This window comes from Carica papaya, chromosome 5 (genome assembly GCF_054855325.1).
Source record: "Carica papaya isolate Zhongbai chromosome 5, ASM5485532v1, whole genome shotgun sequence".
Lineage (NCBI taxonomy): Eukaryota > Viridiplantae > Streptophyta > Magnoliopsida > Brassicales > Caricaceae > Carica > Carica papaya.
In genome coordinates, this window is record NC_142313.1 from 19,753,731 (window position 1) to 19,775,050 (window position 21,320).

The 21,320-nt window shown below is 45.2% G+C and overlaps 2 non-coding genes and 27 pseudogenes across 2 annotated transcripts; 1 reads left to right on the forward strand and 28 right to left on the reverse strand.

Moving 5' to 3' along the window:
* Positions 1–587: 587 nt before the first annotated feature.
* TRNAD-GUC (transfer RNA aspartic acid (anticodon GUC)) lies at positions 588–661 on the forward strand. The gene has a single exon. It is a non-coding gene; the product is annotated as a tRNA-Asp (tRNA).
* A 3,691-nt stretch (positions 662–4,352) lies between these two features.
* Positions 4,353–4,471, reverse strand: LOC148254733 (5S ribosomal RNA). The gene has a single exon (XR_015820695.1). It is a non-coding gene; the product is annotated as a 5S ribosomal RNA (ribosomal RNA).
* A 206-nt stretch (positions 4,472–4,677) lies between these two features.
* On the reverse strand, positions 4,678–4,796 carry LOC148254734 (5S ribosomal RNA; annotated as a pseudogene).
* Positions 4,797–5,002: 206 nt separating this feature from the next.
* On the reverse strand, positions 5,003–5,121 carry LOC148254735 (5S ribosomal RNA; annotated as a pseudogene).
* A 561-nt stretch (positions 5,122–5,682) lies between these two features.
* Positions 5,683–5,801, reverse strand: LOC148254736 (5S ribosomal RNA; annotated as a pseudogene).
* Positions 5,802–6,332: 531 nt separating this feature from the next.
* Positions 6,333–6,451, reverse strand: LOC148254737 (5S ribosomal RNA; annotated as a pseudogene).
* A 914-nt stretch (positions 6,452–7,365) lies between these two features.
* Positions 7,366–7,484, reverse strand: LOC148254738 (5S ribosomal RNA; annotated as a pseudogene).
* A 533-nt stretch (positions 7,485–8,017) lies between these two features.
* LOC148254739 (5S ribosomal RNA) lies at positions 8,018–8,136 on the reverse strand (annotated as a pseudogene).
* Positions 8,137–8,697: 561 nt separating this feature from the next.
* On the reverse strand, positions 8,698–8,816 carry LOC148254740 (5S ribosomal RNA; annotated as a pseudogene).
* A 532-nt stretch (positions 8,817–9,348) lies between these two features.
* On the reverse strand, positions 9,349–9,467 carry LOC148254741 (5S ribosomal RNA; annotated as a pseudogene).
* A 559-nt stretch (positions 9,468–10,026) lies between these two features.
* LOC148254742 (5S ribosomal RNA) lies at positions 10,027–10,144 on the reverse strand (annotated as a pseudogene).
* Positions 10,145–10,671: 527 nt separating this feature from the next.
* Positions 10,672–10,790, reverse strand: LOC148254743 (5S ribosomal RNA; annotated as a pseudogene).
* Positions 10,791–11,351: 561 nt separating this feature from the next.
* On the reverse strand, positions 11,352–11,470 carry LOC148254744 (5S ribosomal RNA; annotated as a pseudogene).
* Positions 11,471–12,315: 845 nt separating this feature from the next.
* On the reverse strand, positions 12,316–12,434 carry LOC148254745 (5S ribosomal RNA; annotated as a pseudogene).
* An 883-nt stretch (positions 12,435–13,317) lies between these two features.
* LOC148254746 (5S ribosomal RNA) lies at positions 13,318–13,436 on the reverse strand (annotated as a pseudogene).
* A 559-nt stretch (positions 13,437–13,995) lies between these two features.
* LOC148254747 (5S ribosomal RNA) lies at positions 13,996–14,114 on the reverse strand (annotated as a pseudogene).
* A 206-nt stretch (positions 14,115–14,320) lies between these two features.
* On the reverse strand, positions 14,321–14,439 carry LOC148254748 (5S ribosomal RNA; annotated as a pseudogene).
* Positions 14,440–14,646: 207 nt separating this feature from the next.
* On the reverse strand, positions 14,647–14,765 carry LOC148254749 (5S ribosomal RNA; annotated as a pseudogene).
* Positions 14,766–14,971: 206 nt separating this feature from the next.
* LOC148254750 (5S ribosomal RNA) lies at positions 14,972–15,090 on the reverse strand (annotated as a pseudogene).
* A 205-nt stretch (positions 15,091–15,295) lies between these two features.
* On the reverse strand, positions 15,296–15,414 carry LOC148254751 (5S ribosomal RNA; annotated as a pseudogene).
* A 208-nt stretch (positions 15,415–15,622) lies between these two features.
* LOC148254752 (5S ribosomal RNA) lies at positions 15,623–15,741 on the reverse strand (annotated as a pseudogene).
* A 1,131-nt stretch (positions 15,742–16,872) lies between these two features.
* Positions 16,873–16,991, reverse strand: LOC148254753 (5S ribosomal RNA; annotated as a pseudogene).
* An 884-nt stretch (positions 16,992–17,875) lies between these two features.
* On the reverse strand, positions 17,876–17,994 carry LOC148254754 (5S ribosomal RNA; annotated as a pseudogene).
* A 205-nt stretch (positions 17,995–18,199) lies between these two features.
* LOC148254755 (5S ribosomal RNA) lies at positions 18,200–18,318 on the reverse strand (annotated as a pseudogene).
* Positions 18,319–18,749: 431 nt separating this feature from the next.
* Positions 18,750–18,868, reverse strand: LOC148254756 (5S ribosomal RNA; annotated as a pseudogene).
* An 885-nt stretch (positions 18,869–19,753) lies between these two features.
* LOC148254757 (5S ribosomal RNA) lies at positions 19,754–19,872 on the reverse strand (annotated as a pseudogene).
* A 207-nt stretch (positions 19,873–20,079) lies between these two features.
* On the reverse strand, positions 20,080–20,198 carry LOC148254758 (5S ribosomal RNA; annotated as a pseudogene).
* A 204-nt stretch (positions 20,199–20,402) lies between these two features.
* LOC148254759 (5S ribosomal RNA) lies at positions 20,403–20,521 on the reverse strand (annotated as a pseudogene).
* Positions 20,522–20,727: 206 nt separating this feature from the next.
* Positions 20,728–20,846, reverse strand: LOC148254760 (5S ribosomal RNA; annotated as a pseudogene).
* Between the last annotated feature and the right edge of the window lie 474 nt (positions 20,847–21,320).

Sequence of the window (21,320 nt, forward strand, 5' to 3'; positions counted from 1 at the left end):
GTTCTTCATTTTCTAACAAGGATGATGAGCGACAATGACATTCATTCAATTACTAATAAAAAAGGTAAGCCCGCCGCTGATCCCGCTTTACTTTCGGCTACCGTGAAAGAAAGTCCCCTCACGATAGGCCCTCCTAGCTCCCGAATGTCTTTCTATCAATCGAGAGAGGTACAACCTTATTGTGAGTCTTATGGGTCGCGCAAGCGACGAAATTCTTGATCGGTGAAGTGGGCATAGAACTCCCTATAAAAAAAAGACTGGGTTCTGTTTTGTTCGAAATCGCGAATAAAGTGGCATAGTGTCCCTTCTCAAATCTTTCGTTGAAAGGTATGGCGCATCGAACTGACAGGTTCAACCGCTCCGTGGGCTTCGAAAAAGTTGTAAGCTTCCTTTCGAATATCTTTGTAAGGAGACAGATTCAAAATAGATTTTAGTCTTGGCTCAGATATCATTTTGGTAAAAAGCTTTTCTTACAAGTTATTCTTGAGTTCCATGATTTCTTACAACACGGCGAAAGAAATTCCCCTATTATACAATCCAATAAAAAGAAAGAATAAGCATTTTGAGGCTGTACACCTTATTTTCCTGGGATTGTAGTTCAATCGGTCAGAGCACCGCCCTGTCAAGGCGGAAGCTACGGGTTCGATCCCCGTCACTCCCGACCTAGGATCCGATGAATCGATCAATTCAGCTCTCTATTTTCTGTGAAGAAGAGAGACAAAGAGTAGGATCTAATTCCAGCGGGAGGATCCTTCTTTCGTTTCGCATTTCTCATCGGGACAAAGAAAGTCCAAATAAGAATAAGTAGTACTGATTGATGGAGGAGAGACATATGTAGGTTAGTAGAATCGGGGGTATCACCATATTCAAGATTCAAAGAGACACCGTACTGGTCTAGCTTTTTCGATTGTTCCTGATCTATCGAATAGAGTAACACTCTTTTTTCCCGGGAGCACAACAATTTCCTTTTTATGATACGAAATGAACTTAACAGAGTTTCCCCGACAGAGTACTTATCAGATTCAACCTACCCTTTTTTCTAGCTCCAATTCTGTGTAACCTATATGACTAATTGGGGATAATCTATCTATCTTAGAAAAATGAATTGCACACTGGGTTCTCGATGTATGCGTCCCAGTCTAAAGAAGTGGAATACTAATAAAAGATAAAAGATCCGCTCCAACTTCTTGTGATTCGAGACTAGGAAGGGATATAGAATGAAAAAAAAGAAGATGATGAGATTATGGAAGTACCGAGCATTTATTGCTACTGCACTGTTTATTCGTCTTTCTTCCGATCAATTCGAAAGAATACAATGTCAACTGCTCTACTCTAATTCATAGCTTTTTTTATTGTATTAATTCCGGGATCTATCGAAACAATAGAAGAATAGTATGGGCGTATAAAAAAAGAAAGCAAACAAGTCCCATGGAATTGATTGACTTTCTTTCTATAATCAAAAATCACCCATCAAATATTGAATGATTGAGCACTCAGATCCTATCGCGAGTCTTGATACATAGTATCTTTAGTCCTTTCCACAACTCCGTCTTTGATTCCCCATCGGCCCATCCAATCTAATTTACGACTCAGTCAGTAGACACTAGGTAATTAGGAAGGATTTTGAGTCTTTCTTAAAACCCCTCCTTGGATCAATGGAGTAAGGATTTAATGTCCTTTAGAACAACCTTTTGATCTTCAGTCGTTAGAGAAGTTACGTCTTACTATAAGTAAACAAAAGTCTCTTATCTTTGACACTAGGGCAGCTGAGTTTGCCAAGAGGTTTATAATCAAGGATATGAGTAAGGATATTTCTCCTGTCTCTATCCGAGCATTATGAAACTCGCACCATCCTTGTGGGGCATATGCCATGTTAGGGCAGTATCCCCTTCGTCGGTTCAGTACTCTGGCCCGGTTGAGTGGTGTTGGTTATAGATCTTTAGGTAAGCTCGACCATAGCCGGTCACGGCATACTGACCGTTTACTGGCTATGTGGACAAAGACTCGACTCCCTCTGACGCTTTGGTTAGGGCGAGGTCGACCTTTAAATCCATATTTCCTTGGTGTATGTAATAAAACAGTCTTTATTACAGGAAATGTCACCTAAAGATCTACGTTTGGCCCCAAATGAACTAGGAAAGTGAATAGAGTCAGCCTTCTTTCTTAGAGTGGTCTGTTTTACGAAGATGGGTTAAAGGATGGCTTCAGTACTGTCATTGGTATTACAGTCGAGCACATGCACCTGATGTGACCCTAGAATCATTCTTTTCGCTCCTCTCCAACCAGTCGAGTGGCTTTCGCTCCTACTTTCGAAATTATTGAGCTCGTGTCTTTAGGGTCAGCAGGTCGGGCCTGCGGTTCTAATGATTTCGTATATTTAGAAAGACTCAGTCTCGACTTTCTATTTTTTTTCATAAAATCAATATTAAAACGTCAACTTTAGGCTTTGTGGATTAAGGAGGACTCATATGATTCTCCTTCCTCGACTTCGGTTTTGTCTCCTGGTTTTAAATAACCCAGTCACTTCCTTGGTCAGGTCAGGTCTTCCTTTTATGTGAATTCGTAGAATAGGCAGAGACCCAACTATACTATCAGAGTTTAAAGACGTAAACCATGGGTCCCCCGAATATCCATCATCAGCTAACCCCCTTCCCTGGCTTTTGTTCCACTAGCAGTAAGCTCTGCTCCCTCCAGTTCCATTAATTGTAGATTTTCATACTGACAACCATCCAAGGTTTCATGAGTGCTCCTCTTCTTTTAGTTATGATGTTTCGTTTGACATTTTAGCTGAGTCCGCTTGGGCCTGCGTCAAGCCTGAAGCCTTTGTTTATTCAGGTGTCTATGCCGCTTTAGGTGGGGGTAGATTGTGGCTTTGAGACAACCTTCTTCGGTAAATGCTATCCCGGGGTAAGATTGGTTGGTTCAGGCAAGGATTGAAAGAGACGATTCTAAAGCGGATGAAGGAGAAGGCCCCCGGCCCTATAACAGTAGAAGAAAGCCCTTACCCAAGTTGTCTATTTACGTAGGTGAATCAAGTACAACAAGTAAGGTCAGAGCTTGTGGGTAGAAGATTGGGCTCTACTACGCGGATCCACTAGACTAGGAAAGAAGTACGCATTGCTTACTTACTATTCGAATGATCCTAGCTACTAGTAGCTAATAAAGCTGCGATTAGGGAGGTAAGGAGACTGGGGGAAGGAAGTGAAAGGTTAGCTTTTTGCGATTCATCAAGCTGTTCATAAGACCTATGAGACCGCGTTTTAACGGTACGGTTTATCCTTAAGAGATGAGGGCTACTTATTGGTGAGAACTATGAAGGACAGAATCTTAGTCCTAGGCCACAAGAGCACCTCTTTATCCCGAATCTCTTTCCTCAGCTTTCAAGCCCCTTTCTACACAATCTCTTGCTGTTTTTTCCCGGAGGACGGGTTTTTCTCCTTTTCGAGCCAAGCCTTTTGAAATTGTCTTTCATGTGATACTTCGCCTTAAGAACTAGGGCGGAGCCCGTTCCTCGCTCAAGTTTTGTCTCTTTCTTGACCCGCTGCCGGCTAACCGTGGCCCTACTCCTTTCATGCCTCACCCCAAAGACATCCACACCTCTGTTAGGGGATTCTATTCGAACTCTTGTCTAGGAGTCACAACGATGTGGAACTTTGATTCTATATAGACGCTATTTCGCGCTGAGCGAGGCTGCTTTCCCTCCTCACTGCTAGTAAGCGGTTTCAACTCTATCTTGAATCTGTTCACTCGTGTCCATGGCAAGTCCCTGATTCACTTCTGACTCCCGAGGAAAAGAGGGAATACAGTGATATCCTACTTTCGGTGTCGAGACCGTAGACTGCTTATTGTCTTGAAAGAGGAACTCCAACTAACAACTGAATTGTCCTCTTCCTTTCCTCTCTCGTTCAAATATCAAGTAAAATGTCACGGCGTCGTTACTCACATTTGTAAATAAACCTGCGGACCATAATTCCAGTCGCGCGTAACGTCGAAACAATCATCTGCAAAAAAATGGGTGCAACACAAGGACTTCCCAAGAAAATGGGTGAAATAGATGGACTTCGTAGGAAGTCACCCATCCTAGTACTACTCTCGCCCAAGAACCCTTAACTAGCGGAGTTCTTATAGAATCTGTTGCATTAGTGCTGGTATGATCGCTCATGTTTCATTCTACGCTACAAATACATACACTCTTTCTCCTTTCCACCCCCCTCCCGTCATTTATTTCCTTGTGCTTCCACTCAGCATATCTCCTTCTTGTACTAATTACAAGTAAAATGCCCTGGTACCGTGACTCACCTTTGTGAATGAACCAGCGGTTCGTAACGTCGAACGACCCATCCGAAAAAAAATGGGTGCAACACGAGGACTTCCCAGGAGGTCACCCATGCGAGTACTACTCTCGCCCAAGCACACTTAACTGCGAAGTTCTGATGGGATCCAGTGCATTTGTGCTGGTATGATCGCACCTATTTCATTTCGCGCTGCAAATAGATAAACTCCTTCTCCTTTCTTCCCCCTCCCGTCATTTGTTTCCTTGTGCGTTCGCACTGCACCTCCTGTTCTCATTCTAATATCAAGTAAAATGCCACGGCGCCGTGACTCACATTTACGAATAAACCTGCGGACCATAATTAAAGTCGCGCGTAACGTCGAACGAGTCATCTGAAAAAAAAATGGGTGCAACACGAGAACTTCCCAGGAGGTAACCCGTCCTTGTACTACTTTCGCCAAAGCACACTTAACTGCGGAGTTCTGATGGGATCCGGTGCATTTGTGCTGGTATGATCGCACCTGTTTCATTATGCGCTGAAAATACATACACTCCTTCTCGTTCCCTCCCTCATCCCGTCATTTGTTTCCTTGTGTGTTCACACTGCACCTCTCCTTCTCGTTCTAATATCGATTAAAATGCCCCTACTTCTCGACTCACATTTGCGTATAAACCAGCGGACCATAGTTCCAGTCGCGCGTAACGTCGAACGACCCGTCTGAAAAAAAATTGGTGCGACACGAGGACTTCCCAGGAGGTCACCCATCCGAGTACTACTCTCGCCCAAGCAAACTTAACTGCGGAGTTCTGATGGGATCTGGTGCATTAGTGCTGGTATGATCGCACCTGTTTAATTTGGCGCTGCAAATACATACACTCATTCTCCTTTCTTCCCCCTCTCGTCATTTGTTTCCTTGTACGTGCGCACTGAACCACATGTTCTCGTTCTAATATCAAGTAAAGTGTCACGGCTCCGTGACTCACATTTGCGAATAAACCTGCGGACCATAATTCAAGTCGCGCGTAACGTCGAAAGAATAATCTGTAAAAAAATGAGAGCAACACGAGGACTTCCCAAGAAAATGGGTGAAATATAAGGACTTCGCAGGAGGTCACCCATCCTATTATTACTCTCGCCCAACCACCCTTAACTTGCGGAGTTCTGATAGAATCCGTTTTATTAGTGCTGCTGTAATCGCTCATGTTTCATTCTGCGCTGCAAATACATACACTCTTTCTCCTTCCATCCCCCCTCCCATCATTTGTTTCCTTGTGCGTGCACTTTGCATCTCTCATTCTCGTTCTAATATCAAGTAAAATGCCCCGGCACCGTGACTCACCTTTGCAAATGAACCAGCGGTTCATAATTCCATTCGCGCGTAACGTTGAACGACCCATCCGAAAAAAAATGGGTGCAAGACGAGGACTTCCCAGGAGGTCACCCATCCGAGTACTACTCTCGCCCAAGCACACTTGACTGCGAAGTTCTGATGGGATCCGGTGCATTAGTGCTGGTATGATCGCACCTTTTTCATTTTGCGCTGCAAATACATACACTCCTTCTCATTTCTTCCCCATCCCGTCATTTGTTTCCTGGTGCATTCACACTTCACCTCTTCTTCTCGTTCTAATAACAATTAAAATACCCCTGCATCTTGACTTACATTTTCGTATAAACCACCGAACCACAGTTCCAGTCGTGCGTAACGTCGAACGACCCATCTGAAAAAAAAAAGGGTGCAACACGAGAACTTCAAAGGAGGTAACCCATCCTTGTACTATTTTTGCCAAAGCACACTTAACTTCAGAGTTGTGATGGGATCCGGTGCATTTGTGATGGTATGATCGAACCTGTTTCATTTCGTGCTGAAAATACATACATTCCTTCTCCTTCCCTCCCCCCTCCCATCATTCGTTTCTTTGTGCGTATACACTGCACCTCTCCTTCTCATTCTAATCTCGATTAAAATGCCCTTACTTCTTGACTCACATTTGCGTATAAACCAGCGGACCGTAGTTTCTGTAGCGCGTAACATCGAACGACCCGTCTGGAAAAAAATTGGTGTGACACAAGGACTTCCCAGGAGGTCACCCATCCGAGTTCTATTCTTGCCTAAGCACACTTAACTGCGGAGTTCTGATGGGATCCGATGCATTAGTGCTGGTATGATCGCACTTGTTTAATATCGCGCTGCAAATACATACACTCTTTTTCCTTTCTTCCCCCTCCCGCCATTTATTTCCTTGTGTGTGCGCACTGCACCTCCCGTTCTCGTTCAAATATCAAGTAAAATACCACGACACCATGACTCACATTTGCGAATATACCTGCGGACCATAATTCAAGTCGCGCGTAACGTCAAAAGAATCATCTGCAAAAAAATGGGTGCAACACGAGGACTTCCCAAGAAAATGGGTGAAATATAAGGACTTTGCAGGAGGTCACCCATCCTAGTACTACTCTCGCCCAAGCACACTTAACTACGAAGTTCTGATGGGATCCGGTGCATTAGTGCTGGTTTGATGGCAACTGTTTAATTTCGCGCTGTATATACATACATTCCTTCTCCTTTCTTCCCCCTCCCGTCATTTGTTTCCTTGTGTGTGCGCACTGCACCTCTCGTTCTCGTTCAAATATCAAGTAAAATGTCACGGCGCCATGAGTCACATTTGCGAAAAAACCTACGGACCATAAATCAAATCACGCGTAACGTCGAAAGAATCATCTGCAAAAAAATGGGTGCAACACGAGTACTTCCCAAGAAAATGGGTGAAATATAAGAACTTCGCAGGAGGTCACCCATCCTAGTATTACTCTCGCCCAACCACCCTTAACTTGCGGAGTTCTGATAGAATCCGTTGCATTAGTGCTGGTATGATCGCTCATGTTTCATTCTGCGCTGCAATTACATACACTCTTTCTCCTTGCATCCCCCCTCAGGCCATTTGTTTCATTCTGCGTGCACTCTGCATCTCTCCTTCTCGTTCTAATATCAAGTAAAATGCCCGACACCGTGACTCGCCTTTGCGAATGAACCAGTGGTTCATAATTCCATTCGCGCTTAACGTCGAACGACCCATCCGAAAAAAAATGGATGCAACACGAGGAGTTCCCAGGAAGTCACCCATCCGAGTACTACTCTCGCCCAAGCACACTTAACTGCGAAGTTCTGATGGGATCCGGTGCATTAGTGCTAGTATGATTGCACCTGTTTCATTTTGCGCTGCAAAAACATACACTCCTTCTCCTTTCTTCCCCCTCCCGTCACTTGTTTCCTGGTGTGTTCACACTTCACCTCTCCTTCTCGTTCTAATATCAATTAAAATGTCTCTGCGTCTTGACTCACATTTGCGTATAAACCAGCGGATCATAGTTCCAGTCGCACGTAACGTCGAACAACCCATCTGAAAAAAAAAAATGGGTGCAACACGAAAACTTCCCAAAAGGTAACCCATCCTTGTACTACTTTCGCCAATGCAAACTTAACTGCGAAGTTCTGATGGGATCAACTGCATTTGTGCTGGTATGATCTCACCTATTTCATTTGGTGCAAAAAATACATGTACTCCTTCTCCTTCCCTCCCCCCTCCCATCATTTGTTTCTTTGTGTGTTCACACTGCACCTCTCATTCTCATTCTAATATCGATTTAAATGCCCCTGCTTCTTGACTCACATTTGCGTATAAACCAACGGACCATAGTTCCAGTCGCGCGTAACGTCGATCGACCCCTTTGAAAAATAATTGTTGCCACACGAGGACTTCCCACGAGGTCACCCATACGAGTACTACTCTCGCCCAAGCACACTTAACTGCGGCGTTCTGATGGGATGCAGTGCATTAGTGCTGGTATGATCACACCTATTTAATTTCGCGCTACAAATACATACACTCCTTCTCCTTTCTTCCCTCTCCCGTCATTTGTTTCCTTGTGCGTGCGCACTGCACCTCCCGTTCTCATTCTAATATCAAGTAAAATGCCACGGCGCCGTGACTCACATTTGCGATTAAACCTACGAAAAATAATTCAAGTCGCGCGTAACGTCGAAAGAATCATTTCCAAAAAAATGGTTGCAACACGAGGACTTCCCAAGAAAATGGGTGAAATATAAGGACTTCGCAGGAGGTCACCCTTCCTAGTACTACTCTCGCCCAAGCACCCTTAACTTGCGGAGTTCTGATAGAACCCGTTGCATTAGTTCTGGTATGATCGCTCATAATTCATCTTGCGCTGCAAATACATACACTCTTTCTCCTTCCATCCCCCCTCCCCTCATTTGTTTCCTTGTGCGTGTACTCTGCATCTCTCCTTCACGTTCTAATATCAAGTAAAATGCCCCGGCACCGTGACTCACCATTGTGAATGATCCAGCGGTTCATAATTCCATTCGCGCGTAACGTCGAATGACCCATCCAAAAAAAAATTGGTGCAACACGAGGACTTCCCAGGAGGTCACCCATCCGAGTACTACTCCCGCCCAAGCAAACTTAACTGCGGAATTCTAATGGGATCTTGTGCATTAGTGCTGGTATGATCGCACCTGTTTCATTTCGCACTGCAAATACATACACTCCTTCTCCTTTCTTCCCCCTCCCGTCATTTGTTTCCTTGTGCGTTCAGACTTCACCTCTCCTTTTCGTTCTAATATCAATTAAAATGCTCATGCGTCATGACTCACATTTGCGTATAAACAAACGGACCATAGTTCCAGTCGCGCGTAAAGTCGAATGACCCATCTGAAAAAAAAAATTAGTGGAACACGAGAACTTCCCAGGAGATAACCCATCCTTGTACTACTTTCACCAAAGCACACTTAACTGCGGAGTTCTGATGGGATCTGGTACATTTGTGCTGGTGTGATCGCACCTGTTTCATTTCGTGCTGAAAATACATACACTCCTTCTCCTTCCCTCCCCCCTCCCATCATTTGTTTCTTTGTGCGTTCACACTGCTCCTCTCCTTCTCGTTCTAATATCTATTAAAATGCCCCTGATTCTTGACTCACATTTGCGTATAAACCAGCGGATCATAGTTCCAGTTGCGCGTAACGTCGAACGACCCGTCTGAAAAAAAATTGGTGCGACACGAGAACTTCCCAGGAGATCACCCATCCGAGTACTACTCTCGTCCAAGCACACTTAACTGCGGAGTTCTAATAGGATCCGGTGCATTAATGTTGGTATGATCGCACCTGTTTAATTTTGCGCTGCAAATACATACAATCCTTCTCCTTTCTTCTCCCTCCCATCATTTGTTTCCTTGTGCGTGCGCACTGCACCTCACGTTCTCGTTCAAATATCAAGTAAAATGCCACGGCGCTGTGACTCACATTTGCGAATAAACCTGCGGACCATAATTCAAGTCGCGCGTAACGTCGAAAGAATCATCTGCAAAAAAATGGGTGCAACACGAGCACTTCCCAAGAAAATTGGTGAAATATAAAGACTTCGCAGGAGGTCACCCATCCTAGAACTACTCTCGCCCAAGCACGCTTACCTGCGGAGTTCTGATAGAATCCGTTGCATTAGTGCTGGTATGATCGCTAATGTTTCATTCTGCGCTGCAAATACATACAATCTTTCTCCTTCCATCCCCCCTCCTGTCATTTGTTTCCTTGTGCGTACACTGTGCATCTCTCCTTCACGTTCTAGTATCAAGTAAAATGCCACGACACCGTGACTCAACTTTGCGAATGAACCAGCAGTTCATAATTCCATTCGCGCGTAACGTTGAACGACCCAGCCGAAAAAAATAGATGCAACACGAGGACTTCGGGGAGGTCACCCATCCGAGTACTACTCTCGTCAGAGCACACTTAACTGCGGAGTTCTGATGGGATCCGGTGCATTAGTGCTAGTATGATCGCGCCTGTTTAATTTGGCGCTGCAAATACATACACTCCTCCTTTCGTCCCCCTCCCGTCATTTGTTTTCTGGTGCGTTCACACTTCACCTCTCCTTCTTGTTCTAATATCAATTAAAATGCCCTTGCGTCTTGACTCACATTTGCATATAAACCAGCGGACCATAGTTCCAGTCACGCGTAACGTGGAACGACCCATCTGAAAAAAAAAATGGGTGCAACACGAGAACTTCCTAGTAGGTAACCCATCCTTGTACTACTTTCGCCAAAGCACACTTAACGGCAGAGTTCTGATGGGAACGGTGCATTTGTGCAGGTATGATCGCACCTGTTTCATTTCGTGATGAAAAAAATACACTCCTTCTCCTTCCCTCCCCCCTCCCATCATTTGTTTCCTTGTGCGTTCACACTGTACCTCTTCTTCTCGTTCTAATATCGATTAAAATGCCCTTGCTTCTTGACTCACAATTGCGTATAAACCAGCGGACCATAGTTCCAGTTGTGGGTAACGTCGCATGACCCATCCGAGAAAAAATTAGTGCGACACGAGGACTTCCCAGGAGGTCACTCATCCGAGTTCTACTCTCGCTCAAGCACTCTTAACTACGAAGTTCTGATGGGATCCGGTGCATTAGTGCTTGTATGATCGCACCTATTTAATTTCGCGCTCCAATTACATAAACTCCTTCTCTTTTCTTCCCCTTCCCGTCATTTGTTTCCTTGTGCGTGCACACTGCACCTCCCGTTCTCGTTCTAATATTAAGTAAAATGCCACGGTGTCGTGACTCACATTTTTGAATAAACCCGCGGACCATAATTCAAGTCGTTCGTAACGTCGAAAGAATCATCTGCAAAAAAATGGGTGCAACAGGAGGACTTCCCAAGAAAATGGTTGAAATATAAGGACTACGCAGAAGGTCACCAATCCTAGTACTACTCTCTCCCAAGCACCCTTAACTTGCGGAGTTCTGATAGAATCCGTTGCATTAGTGCTGGTATGATCGCTCATGTTTCATTCTGCGCTACAAATACATACACTCTTTCTCCTTCTGTCCCCCCTCAAGTCATTTGTTTCCTTGTGCGTCCACTCTGCATCTCTCCTTCTCGTTTTAATATCAAGTAAAATGCTCCGGCACTGTAACTCACCTTTGCGAATGAACCAGCGGTTCATAATTCCATTCTTGCGTAACGTCGAACGACCCATCCGAAAAAATATGGGTGCAACACGAGGACTTCCCAAGAGGTCACCCATCCGAGTGATACTCTCGCCCAAGCACACTTAACTGCGGAGTTCTGATGGGATCCGGTGAATTAGTGTTGGTATGATCGAACCTGTTTCATTTCGCGCTGCAAATACATACACTCCTTCTCATTTCTTCCCCCTCCCGTCATTTGATTCCTGCTGCGTTCACACTTCACCTCTCATTCTCGTTCTAATATCAATTAAAATGTCCTTGCGTCTTGACTCACATCTGCGTATAAACCAGCGGACCATAGTTCTAGTCGCGCATAACGTCGAACGACCTATCTGAAAAAAAAATGGGTGCAATACGAGAACTTCACAGGAGGTCACTCATCCTAGTACTACTCTCGCACAAGCACCCTTAACTTACGAAGTTCTGATAGAATCCGTTGCATTAGTGCTGGTATTATCGCTTATGTTTCATTCTGCGCGGCAAATACATACACTCCTTCTCCATCCCTCCCCCCTCCCATCATTTGTTTCCTTGTGCGTTCACACTGCACCTCTCATTCTTGTTTTAATATCGATTAATATGCCCCTGCTTCTTGAATAACATTTGCGTATAAACCAGCGAACCATAGTTCTAGTCGCGCTTAACGTCGAACAACCCGTCTGAAAAAAAAATTGGTGCGACACGAGGACTTCCCAGGAGGTAACCCATCATTGAACTACTCTCGCCCAAGCACGCTTAACTTGCGGAGTTCTGATAGAATACGTTGCATTAGTACTGGTATGATCGCTCATGTTTCATTCTACGCTGCAAATACATACACTCTTTCTCCTTCTATCCCCCCTCCCATAATTTGTTACCTTGTGCGTCCATTCTACATCTCTCTTTCTCGTTCTAATATCAAGTAAAATGCGCCAGCACCATGACTGAACCAGCAGTTCATAATTCCATTCGAGCGTAACGTTGAACGACCCATCAAAAAAAAATGGGTGCAACACGAGGACTTCCCAGGAGGTCACCCATCCGAGTACTACTCTCACCAAAGCACACTTAAATGCGGAGTTCTGTTGGGATCCGGTCCATTAATGCTGGTATGATCGCACCTGTTTCATTTCGTGCTGCAAATACATACACTCATTCTCCTTTCTTCCCCCTCCCGTCATTTGTTTCCTTGTGCGTTCACACTGTACCTCTCATTCTCGTTCTAATATCGATTAAAATGCCCCTGCTTCTTGACTCACATGTGCGTATAAACCAGCGGACCATAGTTCCAGTCGCGCGTAACATTGAGTGACCCGTCTGAAAAAAAATTTGTGCGGCACGAGGACTTCCCAGGAAGTCACCCATCTGAGTATTACTCTCGCCAAAGCACACTTAACTGCGGAGTTCTGTTGGGATATGGTGCATTAGTGCTGGTATGATCGCACCTGTTTAACTTCACGCTTCAACTATATACACTCCTTCTCCATTTTTCCCCCTTCCGTCATTTGTTTCCTTGTGCATGCGCACTGCACCTCCCGTTCTCGTTCTAATATCAAGTAAAATACCCTTGCGCCGTGACTCACATTTGCGAATAAACCTGCAGATCATAATTCAAGTCACGCGTAACGTCGAAAGAATCATTTAAAAAAAATAGGTGCAACACGAGGACTTCCCAAGAAAATGGGTGAAATATAAGGACTTCGCAGAAGGTCATCCATCCTAGTACTACTCTCGCCCAAGCACCCTTAACCGCGGAGTTCTGATAGAATCCATTGTATTAGTTCTGGTATGATCGCTAATGTTTCATTCTGCGCTGCAAATACATACACTCTTTCTCCTTCCATCCCCACTCCCGTCCTTTGTTTCCTTGTGCGTGCACTCTGCATCTCTCGTTCTCGTTCTAATATCAAGTAAAATGCCCCGGCAACGTGACTCACCTTTGCGAATGAACCAGCGGTTCGTAATTTCATTCGCGCGTAATGTCGAACGACCCATTCGAAAAAAAATGGGTGCATCACGAGGACTTCCAAGGAGGTCACCCATCCGAGTACTACTCTCGCCCAGGCACACTTAACTGTGGAGTTCTGATGGGATTCGGTGCATTAGTGCTGGTATGATCGTACATGTTTAATTTCGCACCGCAAATACATACACTCCTTCTCCTTTCTTCCCCCTCCCGTCATTTGTTTCCTTGTGTGTGCGCACTGCACATCTTATTCTTGTTCAAATATCATGTAAAATGCCACAGCGCCGTGACTCACATTTGTGAATAAACATGTGGACCATAATTCAAGTCGTGTAACATCGAAAGAATCATCTACAAAGAAATGGGAGCAACACGAGGACTTCCCAAGAAAATTGGTGAAATATAATGACTTCGCAAGAGATCACCCATCCTAGTAGTAGTCTCGCCCAAGCACCCTTAACTTGCGGAGTTCTGATAGAATCCGTTGCATTAGTGCTGGTATGATCGTTCATGTTTCATTCTGCGGTGCAAATACATACACTCTTTCTACTTCCATCCCCCTTCCCGTCATTTGTTTCCTTGTGCGTCCACTCTGCATCTCTCCTTCTTGTTCTAATATCAAGTAAAATGCCTCGGTACCATGACTCACCTTTGTGAATGAACCAGCGGTTCATAATTCCATTCGCACGTAACGTCGAACGACCCATCCAAAAAGAAATGGGTGCAACACGAGGACTTCCCAGGAGGTCACCTGTCTGAGTACTACTCTCGCCCAAGCACACTTGACTGCGGAGTTCTGATGGGATCCGGTGCATTAGTGCTGGTATGATCGCATTTGTTTCATTTCGCGCTGCAAATACATACACTCCTTCTCCTTTCTTCCCCCTCCTGTCTTTTGTTTCCTGGTGCGTTCACACTTCACCTATCCTTCTCGTTCTAATATCAATTAAAATGTCCCGGCGTCTTGACTTATATTTGCGTATAAACCAGCGGATCATAGTTCCATTCGAGCGTAACGTCGAACGACCAATCTGAAAAAAAAATGGGTGCAACACGAGAACTTCCCAGGAGGTAACCCATCCTTGTACTACTTTCGCCAAAGCACACTTAACTGCGGAGTTCTGATGGGATCTGATGCATTTATGCTGGTATGATCGCACTTGTTTCATTTCGTGCTGAAAATACATACACTCCTTCTCCTTCCCTCCCCCCTCCCATCATTTGTTTCCTTGTGCGTTCACACTGCACCTTCCCTTCTCGTTCTAAAATTGATTAAAATGCCCCTGCTTCTTGACTCACATTTGCGTATAAACCAGCAGACCATAGTTTTAGTCGCGCGTAAAGTCGAACGACCCATCAGAAAAAAAAATAGGTGCAACACGAGAACTTCCCATGTGGTAACTTATCCTTGTACTACTTTCGCCAAAGCACACTTAACTGCGGAGATCAGATTGGATCCGGTGCATTTGTGCTGGTATGATCGCACCTGTTTCATTTCGTACTGCAAATGCATACACTCCTTCTCCTTCCCTCCCCCCTCCCGTCATTTGTTTCCTTGTGCGTTCACACTGCACCACTCCTTCTCGTTCTAATATCGATTAAAATGCCCCTACTTCTTGACTCACATTTGCGTATAAACGAGCGGACCATAGTTCCAGTCGCGTGTAACGTCGAATGAACCATCTGAAAAAAAATTGTTGCGACACGAGGACTTCCCTAGAGGTCACCCTTCCGAGTACTACTCTCGCCCAAGCACACTTAACTGCGGAGTTCTGATGGGATCTGGTGCATTAATGCTAGTATGATCGCACCTGTTTCATTTCGCGCTACAAATACATACACTCGTTCCCCTTTCTTCCCCCTCTCGTCATTTGATTCCTGGTGCGTTCACACTTCACCTCTTCTTCTCGTTCTAATATCAATTAAAATGCCCCTGCCTCTTGACTCACATTTGCGTATAAACCAGCGGACCATAGTTACAGTCGCGCGTAACGTCGAACGACCCATCTGAAACAAAAAGGGTCCAACACGAGAACTTCCCAGGAGGTAACCCATCCTTGTACTACTTTCGCCAAAGCACACTTAATTGCGGAGTTCTGATGGGATCTGGTGCATTTGTGCTGGTATGATCGCACCTGTTTCATTTGGTACTGAAAATACATACACTCCTTCTCCTTCCCTCCCCCCTCCCATCATTTGTTTTCTTGTGCGTTCACACTGCACCTCCCCTTCTCGTTCTAATATCGATTAAAATGCCCCTGCTTCTTGAGTCACATTTATGTATAAACCAGCGGACCATAGTTACAGTCGCGCGTAACGTCGAACGACCCATCTGAAAAAAAAAATGGGTCCAACACGAGAACTTCCCAGGAGGTAACCCATCCTTGTACTACTTTCGTCAAAGCACACTTAACTGCGGAGTACTGATGGGATCCGGTGCATTTGTGCTGGTATGATCGCACTTGTTTCATTTCGTGCTGAAAATAGATACACTCCTTCTCCTTCTCGTTCTAATATCAAGTAAAATGCCTCGGTACAGAGACTCACCTTTGCGAATGAACCAGCGGTTCATAATTCCAGTTGCGTGTAACGTCGAACGACCCATCCAAAAAAAAAAGGGTACAACACGAGGACGTCCCAGGAGATCACCCATCCGAGTACTACTCTCGCCCAAGCAAACTGAACTGCGGGGTTCTGATGGGTTCTGGTGCATTAACGCTGGTACAATCGCACCTGTTTAATTTCGCGCTACAAATACATACACTCCTTCTTCTTTCTTCCCCCTCCCGTCATTTGTTTCCTTGTACGTGCGCACTGCTCCTCCCGTTCTCGTTCAAATATCAAGTAAAATGCCATGGCACCGTGACTCACATTTGCGAATAAACCTACGGACCATAATTCAAGTCGCGCGTAACGTCGAAAGAATCATCTGCAAAAAAATGGGTGAAATAAAAGGACTTCGCAGGAGGTCACCCATCCTAGTACTACTCTCGCCCAAGCACCCTTAACTTGTGGAGTTCTGATAGAATCGTTGCATTAGTTCTGGTATGATCGCTAATGTTTCATTCTGCGCTGCAAATACATACACTCTTTCTCCTTCCATCCCCCCTCCCGTCATTTGTTTCCTCGTGCGTGCACTCTGTATCTCTCCTTCTCGTTCTAATATCAAGTAAAATACCCCGGCACCGTGACTCACCATTGCGAATGAACCAGCGGATAATAATTCCATTCACACGTAACATCAAACGACCCATCCGAAAAAAAATGGTTGCAACACGAGGACTTCCTAGGAGGTCACTGATCTGAGTACTACTATTCTTGCCCAAGCACACTTAACTGCGGAGTTCTGATGGGATACGGTGCATTAATGCTGGTATGATCCCACCTGTTTTATTTTGCGCTGCAAATACATACACTCCTTCTCCTCTCTTCTCCCTCCCATCATTTGTTTCCTGGTGCGTTCACACTTCACCTCTCCTTCTCCTTCTAATATAATTTAAAATGCCCCTGCGTCTTGACTCACATTTGCGAATAAACCAGCGGACCACAGTTCCAGTCGCGCGTAACGTCGAACGACCCATATGAAAAAAAAAAATGGGTGTAACACCAGAACTTCCCAAGAGGTAACCCATCGTTGTACTACTTTCGCCAAAGCACACTTAACTGCGGAGTTCTGATGGGATCCGGTGCATTTGTGCTGGGATGATCGCACCTGCTTCATTTCGTGCTAAAAATACATGCACTCCTTCTCCTTCCCTCCCCCCTCCCAACATTTGTTTCCTTGTGCGTTCACACATCACCTCTCCTTCTCGTTCTAATATCGATTAAAAAGCCCCTGCTTCTTGACTCACAATTACGTATAAACCAGCGGACCATAGTTCCAGTCGCGCGTAACGTCGAACGACCCGTCTGAAAAAAATTGATGCGACAAGAGGATTTCCAAGAGGTCACCCATCCGAGTACTTCTCTCGCCCAACCACATTTATCTGCAGGGTTCTGATGGGTTCCGGTGCATTAGCGCTGGTATGATCGCACCTGTTTAATTTCGCGCTGCAAATACATACACTCCTTCTCCTTTCTACCCCCTCCCGTCATTTGTTTCCTTGTGCGTGCGCACTGCACCTCCCGTTCTCGTTAAATTATCAAGTAAAATGCCACGGCGCCGTGACTCACATTTGTGAATAAACCTACGGAGCAAAATTCAAGTCGCGCGTAACGTCGAAAGAATCATCTGCAAAAAAATGGGTGCAACACGAGGACTTACCAAGAAAATGGGTGAAATATAAGGACTTCGTAGGAGGTCACCCATCCTTGTACTACTCTCGCCCAAGCACCCTTAAATTGCGGAGTTCTGATAGAATCCGTTGCATTAGATTTGGTATGATCGCTCATGTTTCATTCTGCGCTGCAAATACATACACTCTTTCTCCTTCCATCCCCCCTCCCGTCATTTGTTTCCTTGTGCGTGCACTCTGCATCTCTTCTTCTCGTTCTAATATCAAGTAAAATGCCCTGGCAATGTGACTCACCTTTGCGAATGAACCAGCGGATCATAATTCCATTCGAGCGTAACGTCGAACGACCCATCCGAAAAAAAATGAGTGCAACACGAGGACTTCCTAGGAAGTTACCCATGCGAGTACTACTCTCGCCCAAGCACACTTAACTGCGGAGTTCTGATGGGATCCGGTGCATTAGTGCCGGTATGATCGCACCTGTTTCACTTCGCGCTGCAAATACATACACTCCTTCTCCCTTCTTCCCCCTCCCGTCATTTGTTTCCTGGTGCGTTCACACTTCACCTCTCATTCTCGTTCTAATATCAATTAAAATGCCCCTTCGTGTTGACTCACATTTGCGTATAAACCAGTGGACCATAGTTCCAATCGCGCGTAACATCGAACGACCCTTCTGAAAAATAATTGGTGCGACACGAGCACTTCCCAGGATGTCATCGATCCGAGTACTACTCTCGCCCAAGCACACAAAACTGCAGAGTTCTGATGGGATCCGGTGCATTAGAGCTGGAATGATCGCACCGTGACTCACCTTTGCAAATGAACCACCAGTTCATAATTCCATTCGCGCGTAACATCGAACGACCCATCTGAAAAAAAATGGGTGCAATACGACAACTTCTCAAGAAAATGGGTGAAATATAAGGACTACGTAGGAGGTCACCCATCCTAGTACTACTCTCGCCCAAGCATCCTTAATTGTGGAGTTCTGATAGAATCCGTTTTATTAGTGCTGGTATGATCGCTCATGTTTCATTCTGCGCTGCAAATACATACACTCTTTCTCCTTCCATCCCCCTCCCGTCATTTGTTTCCTTGTGCGTGCACCCTGAATCTCTCCACCTCATTCTAATATCAAGTAAAATTCCCTGGTACCGTGACTCACCTATGCGAATAAACCAGCGGTTCATAATTTCATTCGCGCGTAACGTCGAACGACCCATCCGAAAAAAAATAGGTGCAACACGAGGACTTCCCAGGAGGTCATCCATCCGAATACTACTCTCGCCCAAGCACACCTAACTGCGGAGTTCTGATGGGATCGGGTGCATTAGAGCTGGTATGATCGCACCTGTTTAATTTTGCGCTGCAAACACATACACTCCTTCTCCTTTCTTCCCCTTTCCGTCATTTGTTTCCTTGTGTGTGCGCACTGCACCTCCCATTCTCGTTCTAATATCAAATAAAATGCCACGGCACCGTGACTCACATTTGCGAATAAACCTGCGGACCATAATTCAAGTCGCGCGTAACATCGAAAGATTCATCTATAAAAAAATGGGTGCAACATGAGGACTTCCCAAGAAAATGGGTGAAATATAAGGACTTCGCAGCAGGTCACCCATACTAGTACTACTCTCGCCCAAGCACCCTTAACTTGCGGAGTTCTGATAGAATTCGTTGCAATAGTGCTGGTATGATCGCTCATGTTTCATTCTGCGCTGCAAATACATACACTTTTTCTCCTTCCATCCCCCTCTCGTCATTTGTTTCCTTGTGCGTGCACTCTGCATCTCTCCTTCTCGTTCTAAAATCAAGTAAAATGCCCCGGAACCGTGACTCACCTTTGTGAATGAACCAACGGTTCATAATTTCATTCGTGCGTAACGTCGAACGACCCATTCGAAAAAAGATGGGTGCAACATGACGACTTCCCAAGAGGTCACCATCCGAGCAGTACTCTCGACCAAGCACACTTAACTGCGGAGTTCTTATGGGATTCGGTGCATTAGTGCTGGTATGATCGCACATGTTTCATTTTCTGCTGCAAATACATACACTCCTTCTCATTTCTTCCCCCTCCCATCTTTGGTTTCCTGGTGCGTTCACACTTCACATCTCCTTCTCGTTCTAATATCAATTAAAATGCCCCTGCGTCTTGACTCACATTTGCGTATAAACCAGCGGACCATAGTTCCAGTAGCGCGTAACGTCGAACGACCCTTCTGAAAAAAAAAATGGGTGTAACACGAGAACTTCCCAGGAGGTAACCCATCCTTATACTACTTTCGCCAAAGCACACTTAACTGCGGAGTTCTGATGGGATCCGGTGCATTTGTGCTGGTATGATCGCACTTGTTTCATTTCGTGCTGAAAATAGATACACTCCTTCTCCTTCCATCCCCCCCTCCCATCATTTGTTTCCTTGTGCGTTAAAACTGCACCTCTCCTTCTCGTTCTAATATCGATTAAAATGCCCCTGCTTCTTGACTCAAATTTGCGTATAAACCAGCGGACCATAGTTCCAGTCGCGCGTAACTTTGAACGACCCATCTGAAAGAAAATTGGTGCGACACGAGGACTTCCCAGGAGGTCACCAATCCAAGTACTGCTCTCGCCCAAGCACACTTAACTGCAGAGTTCTGATGGGATCCGGTGCATTAGTGCTAGTATGATCGCACTTGTTTTATTTCGCGGTGTAAATACATACACTCCTTCTCCTTTTTTCCCCCTCCCGTCATTTGTTTCCTTGTGCGTGCGTGCTTCACCTCCCGTTCTCATTCTAATATTGAGTAAAATGCCACGGCACCGTGACTCACATTTGCGAATGAACCAACGGTTCATAATTCCATTCGCGCGTAACGTCGAACGACCCATCCGAAAAAAATAGGTGTAACACGAGGACTTCCCAACAGGTCACCCATCCGAGTACTACTCTCGCCCAAGCACACTTACCTGCAGAGTTCTGATGGGATCCGGTGCATTAGTGCTTGTATGATTGCACCTGATAATTTTCGCGCTGCAAATACATACACACCTTCTGCTTTCTGCCCCCTCCCGTCATTTGTTTCCTTGTGCGTTCACACTTCACCTCTCCTTCTCGTTCTAATATCAATTTAAATGCCGTCGCGTCTTGACTCACATTTGTGTATAAACCAGCGGACCATAGTTCCAGTCGGGCGTAACGTCGAACGACCCATCTGAAAAAAAAATGGGTGCATCACGAGAACTTCCAAGGAGGTAGCCCATCCTTGTACTACTTTTGCCAAAGCACACTTAACTGCGGAGTACTGATGGGATCCGGTGCATTTGTGCTGGTATGATCGCACCTGTTTAATTTCGCGCTGCAAATACATACAATCATTATCCTTTCTTCCCGCTCCCGTCATTTGTTTCCTTGTGCGTGTGCACTGCACCTCCTGTTCTCGTTCTAATATCAATTAAAATGTCACGGCGCCGTGACTAACATTTGCGAATAAATCTGCGGACCATAATTTAAGTCGCGCGTAACGTCGAAAGAATCATCTGCAAAAAAATGGGTGCAACACGATGACTTCCCAAGAAAATGGAAGAAATATAAGGACTTCGCAGGAGGTCACCCATCCAAGTACTACTCTCACCCAAGCACCCTTACCTGTGGAGTTCTGATAGAATCCGTTGCATTAGTGCTGGTATGATCACTTATGTTTCATTCTGCGCTGCAAATACATACACTCTTTCTCCTTCCATCCCCCCTCCCATCATTTGTTTCCTTGTGCATGCACTCAGCATCTCTCCTTCTCGTTTTAATATCAAGTAAAATGCC